Here is a 21,968-nt window from a genome sequence, read left to right as displayed (position 1 = left end):
GCATGTACCACAGTTAGTTTGTCCATTTCCCCCGTCATGGACAGGGAGGTCATCTCTGGCTCCTTGCTGTGACAACCCAGGCAGCCTCCAGCACCCTCACCTGTCTCCTTGCCATCCTAGGCAGAGGGAGCGGTGTCGCTGTTTCACAGGTCGTTATGGGTTAGAGTCCCCCCAAAAGATATGTTGAAGTCCTAACCCCCAATATGTGACCATGTTTGGAAACAAGGTCATCACAGGTGTAATTAGTTAAGATGAGGTCATACTGGGGTGGGGGGGACCCCTAATCCCTAATGGCTAGCGTCCTTATAAGAAGAGGGAAGACAGTGTGAAGACAGACACCCTGGGAGAAGGCCACGGGATGGGGAGGCAGGGGTTGGTGTGATGCAGGTGCAGCCGAGGAAGGCGGACGCTGGACTGCCACCAGCAGAAGCTGGGAAGAGGCAAAGAAGGAGCCCACCCAGGGTCTCAGAGGGAGTGTGGGCTGCTCACAGTATCCTAGGTGCTCATCCGTGAACTCCTCTGACCATTTGCAACTTAAAACTTTGTTAGAACTTTTTCTCAATGATGAATACTGGTAATTTGGGTCCTTCTCAAATATATACATACGTTATTCGTTCTTCCATCATCCATTCATCTGGATCAATCTACCCATCTGTCTGTTATCCACCCACCCACCCATCCATCCATCCATCCGTCTGTCCACCTGCCCTTCATTCATTTGTCTGTCTATGAATTCATCTACAGATGGGGAGCCTGCTCAGTGCTGAGGTCATAGTAATAAGTAAAACAAATAGGTCTTTTCCCTCATGGAACTCATCACTCATTGGGAAAGACAGACATTAACAGTTCTTTAGGTATAAGTGTGAACAGCTCTGTAAAGGAGAAAATGCAGTGCCTATGAGAGCATAGAATTGGTTTGATAACACCTGGGGGCGTGGGAGACTTCACTGCAGAGGTGACCTGGAACTGAGGCCTGTGGGATGGGTAGGATGGGCCACAGGAAACACGGTGCAGGAGGAAGAGCCTCCCACACAGAGGAGAACAGGTGTGCCTACTCTGAGGTTGGAAGGCACTTGGCGCCTGTAAAGAAGTAAAACACGGTCAGCACAGCTGGCGGGAGGGCGGGCGGAGATCAGCCAAGGCTCAGGAACTGCGTGGGAGCCGGTGGCCGAGTGTCCCGCGGGACCCGAGCATCGCCGGGGAGCTTCGCTCTGTTGGGAGTAGGAGTTAGTTCCAGGCTGTCAGCGTAGCTCACTTTGAGGCCAGCCTCCCTCCCTCTGCTGAGTAAGAAACGGGCACAACAATATCCACTCCACAAAGAGGTGAGCAATGATACACCGCCCCTGCGATGCCCGGAGGCTCCTAGGGAAGGAAAAACAGTTGTACAAGTCCATCCATTTTTGCCATTATTCAAAAAATCCGCAAATTAGGAAGGCAGGCAGCAAAGCCAAAGGAATGGCTATCCTTTGCCTTTACCTGGTTCCAGTCTTTCTGGGCAACTAAACGAGGCAGAAGGTCGTCTCATTTAACCAGAGCATGACCAGGAAGTGGTGAAAGGTGGACCATTAAGATGAGGCAGCAAAGAAGCTCAGAGGTTAAGTCCCCCCCTCCCCTAGGCCGTGGCTCGAGACGCTGAGAGAGGCTGGGGAAGAAGGCAGGCTTCCTGCCAGCCGGTCCCTGCCAGGCACATTGAAGCCAGGTCAGGCGGACTCGCTTTCTCCGTATCTGGGAATACCACCGAGCGCTCATTCCTCCCCACGAGATCCGTGTGGAGAGGAGCACTTGACCCGGAGTCTTGGGGGGGGGGGCGGGTGGTTCGCCATGCAGGCGGTGAAAGCAATCAGCTGGCCGTCACATTTCCATTTCTCCGGGGCTGCTCCAGTCCTCAGCGAGAGAAAGCGCTCTGACCGGCTGGAAAAGCCGCCTGCTGCACCTCCAATCAGGGCTGTCAATAATTGGGTTTTACAGACGCCCAGATCCAGGGCGATAGCTTGGTGCCTCGCCATCGATTTAGCTATCACGTCAGCTCCATAGCTCACAGCTAGAAACCAGCCCACATACCTCCCCACATTCTGATGCCTCCCATTTCTTTGGGACCCTGCATCCCATTAGTAAAACTAAGCTACTTAGAAGATGGACTTGATGGGTGACTCTGACCTTATCATCTCACTGAATAGCTGCAGGGCCATCCTATTCGAGGGGACACCCTGTCCACAGGTGGGGTTCGGTAGACCAGATCTACGGAATGTGGGGAAGGACTGAGAAGACAGAGGGTGGATGAGCAAGCCCAGGCATCCAACCCTCAGGCGCCCTTAGGGATTGCGCTTCAGAGAGAGACCTTTTTTCCTGACATATTTCAGAGATCAAAAAAATGAAGACTAATTAATGACCAAGGATTTATTAAGTGACTACTTCATCCAGATCCTAGGTCAGACAGTGGGGAAATGTAAAGGCTTTGTGCTATAAGTATGGTCTGAATGTATGTGTGCCCCCATCCAGCCGCCAGCCAGAATTCAGATGTGACACCCTAATGCCCATTGTGAGGGTATTGGGAGGTGGGGCCTTGGGGAAGGGATGAGGGTGTGAGAGGGGAGCCCTCCTGAATGACAGTAAGTCCTTGAGAAAGAGCCCCTCATCCCTTCCACCATGTGAGGGCCCAGTGAAAGGTGCCATGCACGGACCAGGAGGAGGGCTCTCACCCAACCGCGTGGCACCTTGATCCCAGACTTCCAGCCTCCAGAACTGTGAGAAAAAAGTTTCTGTAGTTTATACGCCACCCAGTCTGTGGTATTTTCTTCTAGCAGCCCAAGGGAACTAAGACAGATATAATCTCGAGGAACTTTTGGTTTATCTAAGAAGGCAAATAGATAGATATACATGATAGATGACGGATAGATGGATGGCTGGATAGATAGGAAGACAATCATGGATGGATGGAAAGATAGACAGCGCTGGCTGGTTTGGCTCAGTGGATAGAGCATCAGCCTGAGGATTGAAAGGTCCCAGGCTCGATTCCTGGGCACATGCCCAGGTTGCAGTCTTGATCCCTAGTAGGGGGCATGCAGGAGGCACCCGATCAATGATTCTCATCATTGATGTTTCTATCTCTCTCCCTCTCCCTTCCTCTCTGAAATCAATAAAATCATATTTTAAAAAAGGAAGATAGATAGGTCATAGATGGATGGATGGGTAGATACCAGTAGATTAGTGGTCATGGCAGCCTGTGCTCATTTCAACTAAATGATACCATGAGTAAGTGCTGAAGGGCAGATGAGTCAAATTGGTGGCCCTTTCCCTTTCCTCACCCGTGAAAAGCATCCCTAAGCATTGCTCATGGTACCTGTTGTGAGTTTGTGTCCACCAAAGAGCTATTGAAGCCCTGACCCCTGTACCTATGAATGTGCTCTTTGCAGATGCAATCAAGTCAAGATGAGGTCATTGGATTCTGACTGATGACTGATGACTGGTGTCCTTATAGAGAGGGAGATTTGGACACACACACACACACACACACACACACACACACACAGGCACACGCACATGCACAGCAGAGGAGAAAACCGTGTGAAGACACAGGCACAGAGGGAAGATGACCAAGCAGAGACAGAGGCAGAGGTTAGACTAGTGATGCAGCCACAAGCCAAAGGACTCTGGGGGGACCAGAAGCTGGAAGAAGCAAGGAAGGATCATCCCCTAGAGACTTTGGAAGGAGCATGGTCCCCTGGTCCTGCCCACAACTTCCTTTCTGACTTCTAGCCCCCGGAATTGTGAGAAAGCCCGTTTCCATAGTTTCCAGCTACCCAGATTGTGGCACTTTGTTACAGCCCTCCCCCCTCTCCTCCAGGAAACTAACACAGCATCATTCACAGCCCGGTCGGTCCTCAGCATCCTCTTCTACTCGGGACTCCAGGTGTTCCCTGCCAATTTGATCTGCGTTGGTATAGAGATGAAATCCTGGCCTAGGAGTTTAGAGGGCGATCAAACAATGCTTCTTGGTAGGGTGGAGTAGGCTTGCCTTGAAGGAGAGGCCGGAGATAGATGGAGGAGTTGGGGTGTCTGGTAAAGGAGTGTTTTGAGACAGGCCAGTTTTCATCCATTTCCATCCTCTGGCCATGCACAGCACCCAGGACACCAGGGGTCGCCTGGGGGCGGCTTTGTAGACATCTGCTTTGCAGACACACAGCGGAGCACACACATGGAGCACACACACACACACACACACACGCACACACACACAGACTCTATCTATTCTAGGCATGCTCATTAGCAGCCAACTGTAATCATCCTTAACGGTTGCATCTCAAATACCAAATACTTTGGTGTGTGCTGTCTACGAACACACACCAGAAATAGTTCTGAGTAGATAAACACGGAGCCCAGAGGCTGGCTGATTGCAATTTGAGTTGAAAGAAGTCACTGCCTCCCTGGTCCCTTCGGTGCTGTCAAGGCAGGAATCTTAACACAGGACATCAATAAATAAATAACCTGCACCACCCCAGCCAGCGACGCTGCAGCCGCCCACGAGGGCGGGAAAGCTAGAGGCTCCGTCCCAGGATGTGTCTGCCTGAAGCTCCGACTCAGTGGCTGAAACTCACTGCTTTTTGCGCCCCATCCAACCCCCAGGACGCTGTACCCCGTTACCCCGGCCCAGGATGCCGTAGCTCTCCTGCAGTTAGATAGCCTGTGGCTGAAAACTTGCATCATTAAAGTGTTGGTGAAGGTCAGTGAAAAGGGGAAGGTGACAGTGCCTTTCTGCCATCGGCCGCTCTCCTTCCACGTTCCCAAGGACCTGGCGATTGATTCATTACGGCGAAGATAAAAGAAAAAATAATCATAGGCGTGTGCAGCCCCCTCTCCACCACCACCCCTAAAAGGAAGGACCCGCATCATTTTGTATCGGGTTGAATGGTGCCCCTCTCCCAAATAAAAGGGATGTCCACATCCTGACCCCCCCCCCCCGCCCTGAACCTGTGAACGTAACCTTATTTAGAAAAAAGGGTCTTGGCCGACATAGTTAAGTAATTAGAATGGGCTCAGCCCCGATGGAAGTCCCTGCACAGATCACACGGGAGGCTGTCATGCTTTCTCCAGGCAGTTGGGTGCAGCGAGGTCTCCGGTGTTGGGGAAGGTTGCCCCTATGCAGTGAGCACCCAGTGAAAAGGGGAAGGCGACGGTGGTTTGGCTCAGTGGATAGAGCGTCGGCCTGCAGACTGAAGGGTCCCGGGTTCGATTCCGGTCAAGGGCATATGTCCAGGTTTCTGGCTCGATGCTCAGTAGGGGGTGTGCAGGAAGCAGCTGATCAATGATTCTCTCTCATCATGAATGTTTCTATCTCTCTCTCCCTCTCCTTTCTTCTCTGAAATCAATACAAAATAAAAACAAAAATAAAAAGAAGTGGGCAGGCTTCTAGACGCCATGTGATAGGAAGACAGCAGCTACCTAAGCGTGGGACTCAGGCTCCAGGCTCCAGGCTCCAGGCTGACGGTGCTCAGGGCTCAGACTGCTGAATGGACCCAGATTCCCACCTGGAGCGCGGCAGGTGAAACCGTGCCTGGCCCTTGCGTTTATTTATCGCTCTTTTCTCTCGTTATTATCTTGCTATTTCCCTTACCATCCTGCTGGGTCCCTGTCGTTGAATTTACAGATTGCATACATTATCGGACTACACGGCGGTGTGAATTTTCCTGGAAAGTCCTCGCCGCCTTCCCCTAGGAGAGTCGCACCCTCCCGGCTGCCGCCGCGGGCTTAGGGCAGCCAGTCTCTGGTCCTCTCTTGGAGTAACATTAGGCCAGCGTCACCGTCACCGTCCGTGGGGCCCTGCCGAGCACCTGTGGTCTCCCCGCCAGGTTGGTCTTGTCCACAGTGATCTGGAAGCCAAGTTTCTGAATAAATCACAAAATTGTCCCAGAGTTGGTGCATTTACTCAAAACCTCATCTTCTATCTATGGCAATGCATACAGAATAGCTGCGGATATACCTTCTCTTGTGCAGTGTGGCGTGTCCCAGAGTGCGCTCTGGGGTGCGCCAGGCTGGGGGTGTTCTGTGGGAAGATGGTTTCCCGGGCTGAATGAGGTTGGCCGCCCCTGCTCGGGGATGCGCATCGGCACACCCGCTGGGTCTGAGAATAGGACACCCGGGTCCCTCGGTGGCAGCACTGGCCGTTTGGCTGCACGGCATCACCCTCTTTGGTGCACTTTGGGAGCTAGACGCACAGGGAGGCGCGGGGCAGAGATGGCCAGGCCCAGCCAGGTGTCCGGCCCCTGCAGCCACGCTGACGTGCGGAAGGTGGAGGAGAGCAAGGTGGAGGTTTAGACTCTCCTGAGCCGCGCTGGACGAGTGGGTACCGGAGACTGGCCAGAACGTGACAGGATCTGCGCGTGGCGCCACTGAGGGCCGGGAAGAGAGATCTGTAAGCACGTGGCTGATAACGCTTGGGTTTCGGAGGACAATTCAGCCCTTTTGCATTTGTACCCACTGCGGTCAAACGCACTGTGAACCTGTTGCAAAGACTGCCAGGCGCCTCTTCTATTTGAAGGCCTCTGTCGTGGGTTGAATAGTGTCCCCCAAGTATCCTTGTCCACTTGGAGTCTCAGAATGTGACCCCAGCAATAGGGTCTCTGCAGGGGTCATTAATGTAAGGACCGAGATGGTCACGCTGGATCAGGGTGGCCCTTAAGCCCAGTGGCAAGTGTCCTTAGAAGAGACGGAAAAGGACACACAGAGGCACACAGGGCGAAGGCCGTGAGGAGACGGAGCCAGAGATGGGACCAGAGCAGCCACGGGCCCAGGAGCACCTGGGGCCGCCAGGAGCCGGGAGGAGCAGGAAGGACCCTCCCTGGGGACTTCGGAGGGAGAGTGGCCCTCCCGACACCTCGATTTTGGACTTCTGGCCCCCAGGTCTGTGGGAGAATAAATGTCTGCTGTGGTAAGCCCCCCAGTTTGTGTGGATTCGCTATGACAGCCCAGGAAACTGACATCACCCTGGTGCTGGTGCCACCCTTGGGTGGCACAGGATTCCTGAGACTGTGAGTCATGCACACCCCTGCTGACGGAGCTGTGATGGATGCGTGTGAACCTGAGACGCGCTAATATTTGCGCTGGTGGCGGATAATTAGCAGGAGGCCGCGAGACAGCCTTTGAAGCTCCGTGCAGCGTGGAAGGGGAGAGAGTGCGGATACAGGGGCAGTGTGAGGGACCTGGGCCACAGCGGGGTACGGGAGGCTGGTGAAGCCCCTTAACCAGACTCAAGTCAACCAGCACAGGAGTGACGCTGCGCAGTCTCTCCGGGAGCCCCGTCCTGGCGACCTGAGAAAGGGCCAGAGAGGGAGAGACGCTGCCGGGAGGAAGCAGCAAGGACCCAGCCTCCAGGCCAGGGGTGCGGCCAGGTGCCAGGTCTGGACCTCCAGGGCGCAGGCAGCTGTTCTGCAATCAACCGGCTCACCCCGGGCAGCCCTGCCATGCCAGGGGACGCTCAGGGTTCCTTCTCAGGTTGTCATTGAACTTTCCCAGAGCTCAAGTCGTTGCTGTGTGACCTTCAGCTACTGGCTCCACCTCTCTCTGCCTGTTTTCTGATCCACACAATGGGGTTAGCAATCTGCCTCCCGGAGCGCTGTGGGGATTGCATGGGATCACGCACGGGAGGCGCTTGGCCCAGCTCCTGGCGCATAGCAGATCCTTGCTCTGCCAGCTGCTATGCCGCCGCTGCTGCCGGGTTTACGACCTGGTGCCTGCCCACCAGCTTTCACGTACTGAGCACCTACGATGTGCTGGACACAGTGCTGAGCACCGTTCTCAGGATTTTAAGGACTAACAGCTAACACATGAGGGAGCTGAGGCTGGGGAAGGACAGGACCTTTGCCCAGAGGCTCACTCAGACGGCAAAGGCAGGTTCAAACTCAAGGCCAGCCACATCCGGCACCCAGCTTCCTAGTACGGCATCTGATACTGTGTGTGTGTGTGGGGGGGGGGGGGGTAGGGGGGCGATTCTATGTTGTGCAGGTGAAATTTTTACTCCTAAGAGTTAAGTATCTACTTAATTAAAATACAGGTTTCCTATTTACAGTAATGATGCAAATTTTTCCTTTAAAATAAATGTCTTTAGCCCTAGCTGGTTTGGCTCAGTGGAGAGCATCGGCCCTCAGACTGAAGGGTCCCGGGTTCGATTCCGGTCAAGGACGTGTACCTCGGTTGCAGGTTCCCTGGCCCTGGTCAGGGTGCATGCAGGAGGCAACCTATTGATGTGTCTCTTACATCAATGTTTCTCTCTGTCTCTCCCTCTCCCTTCCACTCTCTTTAAAAATCAGTGGGAAAATATCCACAGACGAGGATTAACAATAAAAATAAATGAATGAATGAATGAATGAATAAATAAATGCATTTAGTGCCTGTTCTGGCAGCACATGTATGAATATTGGAGCAAAATAGAGATGACTAAATGGCCCCCAACCAAAGATGACAGGGACATTCGTGAAACGTTTCATATTTTTACAATGTTATGTGTCTATTATATCTTAATGAATTAAAATAAAAGCACTATTTACAATAGCTAAAAACTGGAAATAGCTCAAATGTCCACCAACAGATGAATGGATAAACAAAATGTGGTATAATCATAAGAGGGAATATTATTCAGCCATGAAAAGGAATGAAGTTCTGACACATGTAACAATGTGGATGCAGCTTTATACATGATCTTAGCCAAAAGGCCGAGAAGTGATTGAATGCAGCTTTAAAATGTGGTGCTCAGCCCTAGCCAGTTTGGCTCAGTGGACAGAGCATTGGCCTGTGGACTAAAGGGTCCCAGGTTCGATTCTAGCCGAGGACACATGCCCAGGTTGTGGGCTTGATTTCCTCCCCTTCCCCGCAGTAGGGGGCATGCAGGAAGGAGCCAACCCATGATTCTCTCTCATCATTGATGTTTCTATCTCTATCTCTCTCCCTTCCTCTCTGAAATCAATGAAAACAACAACAACGTGACGCTCAGTGAAAGAAGCCTGGCGCGAAAGGCCACGTGTGTATGACTCCGTTCATCGGAAATGTCCAGGATGGGCAAATCCACGGAGACAGAAAGCCGCTGAGAGGCGGTGCAGGGTCAGAGGAGGTGGGGAGAGGGAGGAACTTCCTCATGGGGGGTGGGGTTTTCTACTGGAGTGATGTACATGCTTTGGAACTAGACAGAGGCGGTGGCTATATGACCCTGTGGATGCACTAAATGCCACTGAATCGTTCACTTTAAAATGGTTGCTTTTACGTCATGTGAATTTCATCTCAATAATAAAAAATTAACTTAAATTTTCAAAAGGAAATTAATTTATTTCAAGGAACATATGATGCCAATCCCAGCACAGGCAAAGTGCAGATGCGGGGAAATGGTGAAGGCGGCGTTCAGAAAAGACGGCGCCGTTTTATCCACTAAAGGGCACGCGGCGTCTGCTCCAGGCCTGCGCTGCGCCCTCCTTTGCACGCCCCCCCGCAGCCCCCCTGCAGCCGGCTCAGTGCTTGAGAAATACTTGTTGAGTTCAGCTCAGCCCGGCTCGGTTAATTGAGTTAAGGGGAGCTGAGTCGGGCTGAATGCACCAGCTGGCTGGCCTGGAGGAGATCCAACTCGGAGATGTTAAGAATCACACTAATTCAGTAAGCTCCTGCGAGGTAGTCTAAGTCCTGAGGCCGTGCGCCTTTCTTCACCTGACTCCCCCGTGTCCGATGGCCCCTCCCCAGCCAGGCCACTGCGTCATGGAATAGTTGTCTCCCTGGAATCTCCCGGGTCAGTGGTCGGCAAACTCATTAGTCAACAGAGCCAAATATCAACAATACAATGACTGAAATGTCTTTTGAGAGCCACATTTTTTAAACTTAAACTATATAGATAGGTAGATTGTTATTAACTTAATTAGGGTACTCCTAAGGCTTAGGGAGAGCCACACTCAAGGGGCCAAAAAGCCGCACGTGGCTCGAGAGCCGCAGTTTGCCGACCACGGCCCTGGGTGGGTGTGCTGATGCCGCCGGGTGAGAGGGCGTAGGAGATACGTCAAAAGGAGAACACAGCACCAGGCTGGTGTGGCTCAGTGGTTGAGCACCGACCTATGAACCAGGAGGTCGCTGTTCAATTCCTGGTCAGGGCACATGCCCGGTTGCAGGCTTGATCCCCATGAGGGGGCAGGCAGAAGGCAGCCGATCAATGATTCTCTCATCTCTCCCCCTCTCCCTTTCCTCTCTGAAATCAACTTAAAAAAAATTATAAAAATTTAAAAAGACGGAGACTTTTTTTTTTTTTTTTAAGGAGCGCAGAGCAATGCTCAGGCTCAGCTGGGAGGCGGGAGGAAGGGCCTGGAGGAAGCAGCGAACTTTCCGTCTGTCTGTGCACAGATGCGGCGACGGTCTTTCTGTCCAAAGCACTCACTGTGTGTCTAGTGTGGTGACCTCACTCAGAGCCGTGCTCCCCGCGGTGATTATCAGTCTGAGACAGGCCGAGGACCTTGGAGAAACTGACTCATCTCTCGCTTTATCTTGTCTCCTTATCTGTGAAATGAGGCTAATAACAGTCCCTACTGCGTGGGGTTATGTGAGGGGTCGCTTGGCGTGCAGTTGCCGGGACGTTGTGCCCTCAGGAAGGTGGGCTCTGAGGGGCCGATGGCCGCCACCGGCCGCACAGGGTGTGTCTGAAAGACGCGGTGGGGCCGGAGCACAGTTGTTTGTAAACATCCTAACGGAAGCACATGGCTTTCTCGTGTACTAGCAAGTGTTCTGGAACGGTGACGTCAGCACCGAGTGCAGCGGGAGGAGCAGGAATCGGATGTTTTTCTCCAATCTGGCAGCATCCTACCTACAGAGTCCCCAGCAGCTGCCTGCCCGGGTACAGGGAACCCCAAGACTCGAAAAAAAGAAAAAGCTGCACAAATGTTTCCTCTTTCCGCTCTGCTCTGGGAGGCTGCTCCACGCGTGTTCAGCTTCTTGTCCTGGGCTGGTAAATCGGCTGTAACGCATGGCTGCGGGGCGTGGTCTCTGCCCGCGGACCTCGGACCCACCTGCAAGGCTGCACGCAGGAAGGGCAGGACCTGGGTGTCCGGGGCGGGATTTCCCAGACTGTGGTCAGGCTGCTGCGTCTTTCTGAGCTATTGTTCCTCATTTATGAATGGGTGGGAGAACAAGGGAGCTGCTTGTTTTAAATAAAAGAGTATAAAGGAAGTGACTATCCACACAGATACAAGGATTGCTGCCTAGTTGAAATAGGACTGGGGGTTCCCATAGCCACAGCCACTGAGCTTCTGTCCCCTTCTAGCTCCCCTCCACTGCCTTCCTCTCTCCGGCAGCTCCCCAGATGGACATTCGGAAAACTGCCGACTAGAATGAATTCACGGGCAGGGGTGAGGCTAGAGTCCCAGGGTGGGGTGGAGCATGAGGGGGTCCCCAGGGTGGCCTCCAGCCCCAAGGAGAAGGTGAGGGGCAGATCTGTGTGCAGGCCAGCCCGCCCCTGCCTGGCAGTGTGACATGGGAGCCTAGGGCATCAGGTGTTTCTGCTCCTCCTCCTCCTGGCAAGAGCACCCTGATATTCTTTGTGAACCAGAGGCCACAGTTCAATTCCTGGGCAGGGCACATGCCTAGGTTGTGGGCTCAATCTCCAGTGTAGGGCGTGCAGGAGGCAGCCGATCAATGATTCTCTCCCGTTGGTTATCAATGTTTCTATCTCTTTCTTCCTCTCCCTTCCTCTCTGAAATCAATAAAAAATATATATTTTTTAAAAAGTACATCTAAAAATGAAGCCAATTCAGGGAAAAGCAGAGCCAACGAGATGGAGAGAGGCAAATTCCTGAAGACGTCGTTGAGAGCCTGCATCCAGCCGGGCCTGAAGCTAACCCAGCGCGTGCTGTCCAGCCCAATCCGCCAGCACGTTTCTGTTCTGGCTCAAGTCCATTCAACTTAGGAGTTTGTCACTTTGCAACGGAAACCTCATGACTAATAAAGGAGCAAGTTATCTCACCCCTTTAAGTTTCAGTTTTCTCATCTGCTAAGTGTCTCTAAAAATCTATAAGCCTTACCTTTAAGTGGATCTATAAACACATATATCCTATCACATCGGCAGCGGCAAGGCATTAGCAAGAGTGGTAAAGTATTTTGAATATTTATTAGTTCTCAGGAAAGCAAACAAGGGTTGGTTAATGCCGGTCCACTTTATTCTCTAAATGAGGGTGGGGGGGCAACCGACAAATACGTGAACGTACTTTGCAAATGGGAATGGAGAACGCGGGAGGAGGCCACGTATTAACAGGAAAATGCCGTGGGGAGAGGGAGCGGGCAGGCCTTGATTTTTGGATTTTTTAGTTAAATGGGAGGGGATGTCCACATGGGGACAAGGTTCCCACACTTCTGCAGGCGGGTCTGAGCCCAAGGGAAGCCCCCCATCCCCTCCCACCCCCGCCCCCCCCCTGTCATATAAGCCCCCAGATTCTCGAGGCCTGGGAGAATCTAGGGGAACCGTTGAGGGGATTTGTTTTAGAGCAGAAGGCTTGGAGACCCAGGCTTTACAACTGGGGGTGAACTCCCGATAGACCACGCAGTTCAACTTTGTGTGCGTGGCCACATCCTCCCTGGACAGACAGACCAGCCTTCTGTGGCCCCGGGGAGGGGTGGGGCTGGGGTAGAGGTGTTCCTGGGGACTGCCGTCTCAGAACATCACGTGTTGTGCTCAGGAGCCATGAAATCGAAAGCCCCGAGCCGGCCTGGTCACAGCCCTCGCACATAAATACCACCAGGGGGGATTTCCCACGGAATTTTGGGCAACCACTCAAATGTCTCATTTCCCATTGTTTGCCAGCCCCTCTTGGAGCCCCAACTGTCAGAGCCGCCGCAAACACGGGCTGCTTTTCCCCCAGGATCCCGCGGCGCTCGCTCTCACTTCCTCTCCACGCTGGGAAGCTGGAGTTGGCAGGATGTGATCCGCTCAGCGCTCAGGCTCGGCCAGCCAGGGAATAGGGTCTGTTAGTCAGCTAGTGAAGCAAGTCGGCGGAGGGAATACCCACTCCACCCAGCCCACCCCGCTGGGGGGGCGCGGCTCCCCACCCGCCCCCCTGCTTGTCATTATAATCATGGCGACTTATAATTGTACGTATAGGAAGAAACCCCTCCACAAACACAGAGCACGTGGCCCAAGTGTTATACGCAGCGGTGAATTTTTCACTTTTTAAGATATAAACTCGAATCACTTTTGTCCAGACCCAGCAGGTTTTAATGGGATTCTAAGTTGTATTCCATCCATCTGGGTTTAGAGAAGATCACTTTTATTGACTGATTGAAAACATCTGTTTTAGGCATGCCCTGGGCTGGGCATTTGGGGGACCCAAGCAGGAATAAGGTGAAGCTGCCCATGGAGAGGTAGAGATTTCGAGGCCTCGTGGGGGTAACAGGAGTGAATGGAGGTTTATTCCGGGGAAGTAGGTCTGAGGGGTGAGGAGGAGGGGCCAGGTGGCCAGGTCTATGATCTGTCACCAGCTGGTCCTGCCAAAAGGCTGGGCCCCTGTGAAGGAGCCTGATTCTGTGAAATAAGGAAAAGTGAAGAGACTGGAAACATCCTTTCACCTGGCCCTACCCTATGCATGATAGCGGGTGCCATAGGGATGCATTTATTCATGTAGCCATTCATTCATTCATCCATCCATCCATCCATCCATCCATTCATCCATTCATCCATCCATCCATCCATCAAAGCCACAAATAGTTACAGGTTTCTTTAGAATGTGCCAAGTAGAGGCTCTGTGCTGGGGAAACGGAGGTGATCCAGATCAACCTGGTGCCTTTCCTCCCAGCGTTTCCATCCCAGCGGGGCAGGCAGCCATTCAACAAATAACTTTGTCAAATAGAAAGGAAACACACAGCACAATAAAAGGCCATGGGGTGTCCATATGAGAATCTGCCCGCCCCTCCTTCACCGATCTCCCCCTTTATACCAAGTGCCGTGGGGGCTACAAAGTTGGGTCAACACACCTTGTGCAGGAAAAGCCCGAGGACCGGCCAGAACTCCCGACAGGGGGGCCTCCGGTGATGACCACGTTCCCGGCACCTCTCACACCCACGGGCACTCGAGCCTGGCTCCGAGGCCTGTTTTTACAGACAAAAAGGGACGCAGACAGAGTGGCCGTTTTCTGTTCCTAAAGCTGCACTGTGTGTGTCAGTGTGAAGGCAACGAACATGCAAAATTCCACCCAGAAGGGAAACAGAAGATCCTGGGACAGAAAGTGGAGATGGGGGAAATTTTAACACAGGGCACGAATTCCAACCCGCATGTCTTCAAGGGAGCCCCTTTCCTCTCTGCCTCTGCGTGTGTGGGCCGTGGTCGGCCAGGGTGTGACCCGAAGCCACCACAACTGACAGGTATCAGCTCCGCTCATGTCCCAGGCATCACAAGGGTCTTGGGAGGGTGGTATTAGCACTTCCATTTTCCAGGTGAGGAGGTCCAATCCCTGGCCACACACAACTAGCGGTAGCGAAGCCAGAACCACCACTCTGTCCATCGGATCCCGGGACCTGTGGAGCTTCTGATACCCAGAGCTGCCTGGGGATGGGGTGAGATGGGGGCCTAGCAGGACACTGGGGGAGGCGACTTGGGGAGGCGGGGCCCTGGGCTGCAGCCACAGGCTGCGCAGGATTCCGGCCCAGCCCGCCCCCTTTTTAATAAGGTGGCATCCCTGACAGACACACTCTTGTCCTTTTCCTGTGCTGGCCATCGGAACACAATAAATAAAGTCTTAGAGTAACGTGACCTGGGCCAGGCAGTAAATGATGGCACTGTCAGTGGTACACGACTGTTGAAACAAACACAGACTGTAATCATCGTGCCGAACGGGGAGAAAGACATTTGGCAAATGAGATTCCATTTTCACATTGGTTTGTGCTGAGCATATAAATTTCCTGCAGGCCGGCCAGCGTTGGGGATGTGTAATTGATTGCCTGCATTATAATAAACAAGCCGTGACAGGTGATCATTCATCATATTCCGCCGAACGTTCCAGCACACCAGACACAGGGAGAGGGGCCGCGGGGCCGGGAGAGGAGGGAGAGGAGAGGAGAGAGGAGAGGAGAGGAGGCGCCCGGGGGCGGGGAGGGGTCGGCAGGGCCCGGCATTCCCGACGGACGGAAAGCTGGGCCAGGGGCGGAGGAGAGGATCCGCAGCGCGGCTCGGGGGAAAGTGAAAGCAATTACTATAATTCTTTTGATTATCTAATTTGTTCTCTCTGGTGTTCGTTAGCTGACCCTCCCCCACCCACTCCTGCAGAGGAGGTCCCCCTCGGGGACACGGGGAGGCGCGGAGACGGCTCCTCCCAAGATTGAGGGGCCGAAGGGGAAAGGCGAGGCGGGGGAGGGGCTGCGTCTCGTTGTAACCCGAGCAGACACATTGGGGGAACCTCGGGAGGGTGTGTGTGTGTGTGTGTGTGTGTGTGTGTGTGCAGGACTCGGCTTCTCTTTTGAACTGCGATGTCTCTAAGCACATGGATAGGAACCAGTCTCATTAAATAAATAAAAAATAATTTAAGGGTGTTTGGAAAAAAATCAGCGAAAAGTTCCTTTTATTGGAGGAAAGGACAGAATGCAAGTTGGCAGCGGTCCGCTCCAGAAGCCGGCCGGATGGTGCTCGCTCACGCCTCCCCTGTCCCCACCCAGCCTCCCTCTGCCCTTGGCTGGGGGCTGGGGGTCGAACGGGAGCAGGTTGGGAAGCGCCCTCCTCTCCAAGCCTCAACCCGACAGGCAGGAGCGGAAGCACATGGGCACGTGAAGGACAGAAAGACAAACCAAGAGCCCTCCGCCAGCCGCACGCGCATTCAATAAGCGCTTAATTATGCAAAGGCCAGGCCCTCCCCACGGTGGGGGCGGCGGGCACTGGGAGGATTCCTCTCGACTAGGCTCCCCACTTCTCACCCTGCCACTTCCAGCCCTCCCGCCCCCGCCCTTCAAGCACCTTCGCGGATACCAGACCCGGACCAGGGAGCGGGGCGTGGACGGGCACGGCCCGCGCTAACATCGGGGGCGGGGCCTGGGCGGGGCTTAGTCGGGGGCGGGGCCCGCGCTGGAGGGGGCGGGGCAAGTACAGAAGAAGGACTAAGGCTAAGGGGGGCTTCGCTGCTTCCAAGGGTCCTCTGTCTTGTTATCAAGGCGTGAACAACTGTAATCTATTGCCGTCGAGATTATTGTCAGGTCGCCGTTTTTGGGAGGATCTTTTCAAGGGGCCTCCCTTCTAAAAGCAGCATCCCTGGGTGGTCTGTGTTCTCTTCGGAAGGTTAACAAGTCGCGCTCTGGCCAGGTGGCTCGGTTGGAGTGACGGCCGGTGCACCAGTCCACCAAAAGGTTGCAGGTTCGATTCCCAGTCGGAACACAGACCTAGGTTGCAGGTTAGACGCCATTGGGGACCATATGGGAGGCAATCGATAGATGTTTCTCACATCAATGTTTCTCTCTCTCTCTCTCTCTCTCTCTCTCTCTCTTTTTCTCTTTCTCCACCCCCCTTCCTCTCTAAAAATCAATAAAAGCGTATCCTCAGATGAGGATTAAAAAAAAAAAAGATGAACAGCCCTGGCTGGTTTGGCTCAGTGGACAGAGTGAAGGGTCCCAGGTTCGATTCTGGTCAAGGGCACATGCCCAGGCTGCAGGTTCAATCCCCAGTAGGGGGCATACAGCAGGCAGCCGATCAATGATTCTCTCTCATCATTGATGTTTCTATCTCTCTCTCCCTCTCCCTTCCTCTCTGAAATCAATAGAAATATATTTTTAAAAAAGATTAACGAGTTGTTTGGGTCTCTCAAGAATACAGGGAGATAGCTGGGACAGGTGCTATTCTCTGGTACATTTATTTCTTCCCACCTCCCCACAACCACCTATGAAGTAGGTCTTATGCTCCTGATTTTACAGGGGAAGAAACTGAGGCACCAAAAAATGAAGTTATTTGGTCGAGATCTGGGAGCAAAAAATAGTTTAAAAATTAAATCCAAGAGTCTTCTCCCAGTATGCTTTCCCACACACTTCCTTCCTCCGAACCCGACAACTAACTGCACACACATATCTGAGGGAGCAGAGTCGAGTCTCTTTGGAACGGCGGTGTAGCCCATCCCTCGCCAAGCCCTCTTGCTTTTACACCCACCTATTGCTCAAATCTGCCCACCCCTTTCCACCACCACGGAGCCCCTGGTCCAAGACCTCTCTCTCCTGGATCATGGCTCCACCGGCCCTCTGCTCCCCTGTCTAACACTGTTGCCCACTCCCATCCATGCTCCACCAGTAGCCAGGATGACCTGTTCACTGTTCTCAGCAGGAGAGCACTGTCCAGACCCTTCACCTGATGGTTTGGCCTCCTTAGCTCCATCTTATAAAGAATTATCGCCCTCTCTCCTCTCTCCCTCTCCTTTCCTCTCTGAAATCAATAAAAAATATATTTTAAAAATTATCATTATTACAGTGAGATACATATAAAATTTACCATGTTAACCATTTCAAAAATGTTGTTATGGATATTTTTTAGAGAGAGAAGAAGTGAGAGGGATAGAGAGAAACATCACCGATCAACTGCCTCCTGCACACTCCCTACTGGGTATCAAGCCCACAACCCAGGCATGTGTCCTGACCGGGACTCGAACCAGTGGCCTCTTGGTTAGGGTTGATGCTCAACCACTGAGCCACATCGGCCAGGTGCATGTTAAACAATTTTTTTATTATTATTTTTAAAAATCTGTATTGTTGAAAGTATTACATAGGTCTTCCTTCTTCCCCCATAAACCTCTTCCAACCCACTCCATCTTCACCTGGTTATGTATATATGCACACAAGTTCATTGGTTGATCTCTTCCCATCCACCCTCCCCTGCCTTCCCTCTGAGGTTCAACAGTCTGTTCATGCTTCTATGTCTCTGGGTCTATTTTTGATCATCACTTTATTTGATTAACTAGATTCCACATATGAGTGAGATCATGTGATACTTATCTTTCTCTGACTGCCTTATTTTGCTCAGCATAATACTCTCCAGGTCCGTCCATGCTGCTGCAAATGGTAAAAGTTCTTTCTTTTTTATTGCCGAGTAGTATTCCATTGTGTAAATGTACCAAAATTTTTTTTTTATCCATTCATCTTGCAGTTTCCAAGTCTTAGCTATTGTAAATTGCACTACTATGAACATAGGGGTGCATATATTCTTTCTGATGAGTGTTTTGGGTTTTGTAGGACATATTCCTAGAAGTGGGATCACTGGATCAAATGGGAGTTCCATTTTTAATTTTTTGAGCATGTTAACCATTTTGAGGTGTAGATTCACACTGTTGTGCAAGCACCACTACTCTCAAGTCCAGAACCTTCTTATCACCCCAAACGGAAACCCCTTACCCATTAGGAGTCACTTCCCCTTCTGCCCTCCCCCCCGCCTCTGTCCACCACAGCCTACTTTCTGTCTCTATGGATTTGCCTGATTTGTCCACTTATATAGATGGACTCCTGCAATATGTGGAATTTTGTGACTTCTTTCACTTAGTGTAACGTTTTTAAAGTTCATCCATGCTGTAGCGTGTGTCAGGGCTCCATTCTTTTTTCTGGCTGAATAATATTCCGTTGCAGGAATACACCACAACTAGACTATCCACTGGTGAACATCTGGGTTGTGTCCAGCTTTGGGCTGTTATAAATTGTTATAAATCGTGCCCCGATGACCATGTGTGTACAAGTTTTTGTTTGAACATCCGTGTTTAATTCTTGGTATATACTGAGGAGTGGAGTCGCTGGGCCATGTGGTCATTCTCTGCTGAACTCGCTGGGGAGCAGCCAAGCTGTTTCCATGGTGACGGCACCACTTTACACTCTCACTGGCAGGGCAGGAGGTTCCAATTTCCCACGTCCTTGCCAACACTTGTTATTTTCCATTTTCGTATGGCGATGCTGGTGGGCGTGCTTAGCTCCATCTTTTAATTCTCTCCCCACCCCTCCCCCTACCCCCTTTCTATTCTGGCCTTTTGCATCCTCAAATATACCACTTTCTCTTAAAAGGGGCCTTTACATATACCAGCGATGGCGAACCTTTTGAGCTCGGCGTGTCAGCATTTTGAAAAACCCTAACTTAACTCTGGTGCTGTGTCACATATAGAAATTTTTTGATATTTGCAACCATAGTAAAACAAAGATTTACATTTTTGATATTTATTTTATATATTTAAATGCCATTTAACAAAGAAAAATCAACCAAAAAAAATGAGTTTGCGTGTCACCTCTGACACGCGTGTCATAGGTTCGCCATCACTGACATATACCGTGACTTCTGCCTTTGCCCCTCTCCCCAGCTAAGTCACATCCCCCTCAGGCCCAACGCCTTCCTTTCGTAGCCCAGACTCCGTTGTAAATGCACATTTCCTTGTGTGATTACTGATTAACGTCCATCTTCTTGACTTGGCTACAGCCTGCCCCCGGCAGGGACAATTCTGCGTTTGCTGTCCGCTGTGTCCCCACCCTCAGCATGGTCCCAGGTAAATTCTTGGTGCTCCATAAATGTGTGGTGAAGGACAGATGAACAATGAATCAGATCCAAGTGTGGGTCCCACCTCCTGGTGAATTCTTTTCTTTTGTTCATTGCTCAGTGGAGTTGGCCGACCTCAATAAATTAAGAACTGAAAACCCTGCTTTGTCCATAAGACTCTGGAGGCTGATGGGATTCTGGTTGGGGATTAATACTCACTAATGTCCTCCTTCGGAGCCAGGAAGGCCCCGCAGGGGAGTTAAGCCTTGTGTGGGAATTGTGTGGATTCTGCCCTGCAGGGCTGCTGAAGGTTTAGGAACTCGAAATATATTTGCTTGGTGTAAACATGACCCTTAGCATGACAGGGTGATCCCTGTGTTTGCCAAGCCATTAATTTTTATGTAATAACAGCAACCACAGCCCACTGTGTTTCTCCCCCATTCCGAGTCGTTCTTAAGGTCAGATCCGTGGGATTCTGAGAGACAAAAACCTTATAAACTAGAAGGTAGCGGTGAGTTCTCTGTGTTTACAGCTCAGCTCCTACACGCAGCTCCAAGGAGCTGAAAAGGGAGGATTAAAAACTCATACAGCGACTTTCTTCTGAGGAACTCCAAATGCTTCCGACGATCTTTATCTTGTGAAAGTCATTAGCAGTCAGATATCGCCATGCCCATCTCGAAGACAGGGAGACAGAGGCCGGGAGCCAGGAGGCTGCTCGGCCAGCCCCGCCCCCGCCCCTTAAGGGAGCAGCAGGTTCCGGCCAAGCCCCCCTCCCGCCTGTCTTTGCAGCCCGTGCCCTGGCCATCAGTTTGATTAGGACAATTGATTTATTCATTCTTAGTGGCTGAGGAGGGGGGTGGGGGGACCAACATGCCATTTGTGTGATATAAATATCTCTGGAAAAAGCTAAAAAACATTGTGTCATACATATTTTCTTAATACCACAGTTTATCACACATGTCCAAGCGCACAGCTCCATCGGCCGAGGAGGGGGGTGGGGAGGGCGGCCCAGGAGAGGCTGAGTTCCAGAATCCTCAGTCCCAGCTGAAAACCAGCCGGTGGGGTTTTTTTTCTTTCGTGTGTGGCTCTTGGAGAACCTCCTGGAGGGCACAGAAGGTTGGTGTCCGGCCCGAACATCAGGCGGTCGGGAAGCAAGGGAGCCGGGTGTCTGTTCAACTGGCCAGTTCCCAAAGAAAGAGATGGGGATGGTCATTTCCTCACTCCTCGTTCTCCCTGGACTCATAGAAGGATCTGAATCTCCCACGTGGTTTCTCTTACCTCCGCCCGGGCCCCTCCCATCCCATCATTAAAAAGCCTTTAATCCCAGTGATTCTACTGTTAGGAATTTAGCCCACGGAAATAATTAAAGACGAGTGAAAAGGTTTAGTGACGGAGCGGTCCTCACAACAGGTAGACCGCGGTGGAAGGAACGACCTTCAGGGCCAACCGGCCGGAGGCGATTGATAAGTAAATCATGTGGTTTGTCCCCTAAAACCCCGCGCAGATTGGAAAAGAAAGAAGACTGGCCGCTATAGACCGAGGTGTTCACAGAGTTTGTCTTTGGGTGCGGGAAGGCCGGTGCCTTGGTTTCTTTCCTGTAGTGAGTTCTTGTTTGGGGACCATGTGTTTAAAGCCAACTTACGTTTGGTGGGTTCTAACAGACATTTTATGAAATCACTGAGATTCAGATGTCAGACATGAACAGGAAGGCCACAGAAGTGCAGGCCCATTGGCGGGTCAGGTCGGGCGGGAGGCAGCCTGGCCGGATGGGAGACTGCAGAGGCAGACGCTGAGCAGGACGGTGCATCTGTGGGTGGTGGACGGGCTGTGTATCTTTCGAAAGCCAAGGGGAGGAAAGCACACTGCCTGTGACAGGCAATTGGGAGCCACTGTTGATTCTTAAAAAAGAAAAGACACAGGCCATTCCAAGTCAGCCCAAGAAGAGACAGTCCAAGAAGGAGGGAGCTGGGAGGGACTCTGACAGCCTCATAATTCTGGTGTGGCAGGATCTCATTCCATGGGCTCCGGGGCTAAGGGTTTTTGAAGAATCACAGAACTCGGAAGAAGTCTTGCGATTGCTTTCGTGTGATAGATAGGACAACTGCTGCTGGAAGAGTGAAACACATTGTTCCCAGACACACAGCAAGACTGGCACGAGGGGTCCCTAGTCCCAGCTCCAGGCCTAGCCCACCTCTCTGCTGCTTGATCCCAATTCTGAGATGTTAACCACATGTCCAACGTCCTAGGAGAACTGAAGACCCTGGTGAGCTTCCTGGAGTTCCACCAAACAGCCCATCTTTTCACCTGTCCATCCATCCATCCATCCGTCCATCTGTCCATCCATCCATCCATCCATCCATCCATCCATCCATCCATCCAACACTCACCAAGCACCTGTGAGGAGAGAGATATGCTAAGGGCTAGAGTGCTGGAGGGGAGATGATGATGGAGATGCTCATCTGCATAGTAGACGCTCAGTGAGTGTTTGTGGAAGGGA

At 52.0% G+C, this 21,968-nt stretch overlaps 1 non-coding gene across 1 annotated transcript; it reads left to right on the top strand.

Moving 5' to 3' along the window:
• The first annotated feature begins 8,380 nt into the window (after positions 1-8,380).
• On the top strand, positions 8,381-8,486 carry LOC118678682. The gene has a single exon (XR_004974970.1). It is a non-coding gene; the product is annotated as a U6 spliceosomal RNA (small nuclear RNA).
• Positions 8,487-21,968: the final 13,482 nt, after the last annotated feature.

Source organism: Myotis myotis, unplaced genomic scaffold, assembly GCF_014108235.1.
Source record: "Myotis myotis isolate mMyoMyo1 unplaced genomic scaffold, mMyoMyo1.p scaffold_m19_p_20, whole genome shotgun sequence".
In the NCBI taxonomy this organism is placed as follows: domain Eukaryota; kingdom Metazoa; phylum Chordata; class Mammalia; order Chiroptera; family Vespertilionidae; genus Myotis; species Myotis myotis.
This window is presented reverse-complemented; position numbering and strand designations above follow the sequence as displayed.